Raw genomic sequence first — 2589 nt, 5'->3', positions numbered from 1 at the left:
AGTGAATGTAGACTCTAGCTAATATCATCTGCATTTTACACTTAGAATTGTTGGAAAGGCTGAGCATAATGGAAATTGGGCATTTCTCGTTTATGTTGATATTTAATGGATCTAGGAGTTGCAATGTTATGGGAATACCCTTTGGTTCCTTCCTAAATAAAATAAAATAAAACATGAGGATCTAACCTGGAAAAAATAACCATGCTTCTAAATCACCATCAAGAACCTTGCTGCGGAAGACTGCAAGTTATGGTACCTCAAACAAAGAGTGAGGGCTTGAGTCATAGAAGTAAAATCAATCTTTTCTTTCTAGTATTAGGATTTTTAATCTGAATATGTAGATGATGTTCCTAGGGTGAGGTTTAGGGTAGATCTTGACGCTTATTTTAACTCACATTCCCATCCTCATTCATAGGGTCTTCTTGGTCCCTTTTTTTTTAGTAAATTGGTATACTCAATTGTTCCAACTCCTTATATCAATTGTAATGTTCCCATTGCCTTTGGACTGGGTGTCTTCATCCATAAGTCTCCATAGATGTTCCCTTGGATACCAGGATCTCTATCTCAACCTGTATTTTTTTTAATACAAAAAGCTCAAGGATTCTGCATAATCAATTGGGGCAATTTCCTCTGCATAATTGACTGAGGACCGCTGCAAATTAATAGGGGCAAAGCCTAAGAAAATACTTTAACTTCATTCCCAATGATTGGCTCGGTAGAGAAATATTCCTCATCCTTGGGAGTGTGGATGGTAACCAAGTCAGGCAATGGTTTTGTTGGCCCTTTCTTACCCTTAGGATCCCAATCTAACATGATCTTCACTTTAATTCCAAGAACACCTTGTCTCAACAAAACATGCCTAACTGCCCAATCAATGTATTCATTAACGGGTTGACCAGTAGAAATCATGTAGCCATCCTTGAATTTCATTGACTTAGCACATCGTTCCCTAAGTTTTCCACTAACAATAACTTCACAACCCTTAACACCACTTTCCATGATAAACTGCAGCACTCCATATCAAGCTCTTCGAACTGCAAGACCTCCGAGTAGCTTGTAGTGCAAAGATTCAGCTTGAGCAATTGCATAAAGCCCTTTGTTGTTCACCTTCTTGGCGTAAACCTCGACAGTGCCCATGGGAAAATTGAATCTTTTCTGAACAACGAATGTCAACTCCCTGATTCTCCTCCCTTTCTCGCCAAGAATGTTCTGGGTATGAGTCGCTCGAATGCTGATCTCCATCTGCATAGGAGTCACGTAGACCTCCACGCTAGAGTATCCATCCTCCACAAGCTCGCGAATAAGGATTTCGTTCACTTCTTGTTGATCTATTTCACTATTTTTGTTGCTTGTAAGAGGTGTCGACCAACTTCTCTTGAACTCCCTCCTCCCTTACGGCCTTCCATTCATTCAATCTTAAAGTTAAGGTAATGGAATCGACCTATCGAGGATGGTGTGAACATTACAAGTTCTCGAAAGAGAAAGGCAGGAAATACAATCATTCCAAGAAGGAAAGAGAACCATTCACCTGCCCCAACGACCCCCACAATTATTAACTTAGCACGTTGTGCCCTAAGTTTTCCACTAACAATAAATTCACAACCCTTAGCACCACTTTCCATGATAAACTGCAACACTCCATAGCAAGCTCTTTGAACTGCAATACCTCCGAGCAGCTTGTAGTGCAAAGATTCAGCTTGAGCAATTGCACAAAGCCCTCTATTGTTCACCTTCTTGACATAAACCTCGACAGTGCCCCCAAGAAAATTGAATCTTTTCTGAACAACAGATGTCAACTCCCTGATTCTCCTCCCTTTCTTGCTAAGAACGTTCTAGGTACGAGTCGCCCGAATGATAATCTCGGTCTACATAGGAGTCACGCGGACCTCCACGCTAGAGTATCCATCCTCCACAAGCTCGCGAATAAGGACTTCGTTCAACTTAGCAAAATACACACCATCTGCGCCAAAATTTCACTTCTTGCTCATCTATTTCGTCATTGCTGCTTGTAAGAGGTACCAACCAACTTCTCTTGAACTCCCTCCTCCCTTGCGGCATTTCGTTCGTTCACTCTTAAAGTTAAGGTAATGGAACCGACCTATTGAGGATGTTGTGAACACTACAAGTTCCTTAAAGAGAAAGGTATGAAATACAGTCATTCCAGGAAGGAAGGAGAACCATTCATCTGCCCGAGCCACCCCCACAAGCCATACATAACATATAGCATACCCTATTTGTGACCAAGTTTGTGCCATACGCAATGCTGCAGAAATAGGTATGGCGGAGAATGACGTGATTACATAACCATCAGAGGCAGTATGGCGAGAATATGGTGGAGGATGGCATGATTACAAAACCGTCAGAGGCAGTATGGGGAGAACGTGGGCGGAAGGCCACATGGCAATTTTTTATTAGATGGAGACATTGAACACATAACAAAATTTCACTGGTTGGAAGGGCGAAATTCAAGATCTCCTATTGACTGGGTGAAGATGTTTGCCCACCCAAAGCTAAAAAAAACGCCTATCGACGTAACAAAAACCATACCAATTCACTATAATAAAAATAAATAAAAATAAAAACTATGCC

The 2589-nt window shown here is 41.3% G+C and overlaps 1 pseudogene; it reads right to left on the bottom strand.

The window, feature by feature from the left end:
• Nucleotides 1-675: 675 nt before the first annotated feature.
• On the bottom strand, nucleotides 676-1622 carry LOC149152796 (small ribosomal subunit protein uS3y pseudogene; annotated as a pseudogene).
• Between the last annotated feature and the right edge of the window lie 967 nt (nucleotides 1623-2589).

This window comes from Pinus tabuliformis, chromosome 9 (assembly GCF_031772625.1).
Source record: "Pinus tabuliformis cultivar Carrire ecotype Pingquan chromosome 9, CPIR1, whole genome shotgun sequence".
NCBI lineage: Eukaryota > Viridiplantae > Streptophyta > Pinopsida > Pinales > Pinaceae > Pinus > Pinus tabuliformis.
The sequence above is the reverse complement of the archived record's forward strand: the minus strand, read 5'-3'. Positions and strand labels throughout refer to the sequence as shown.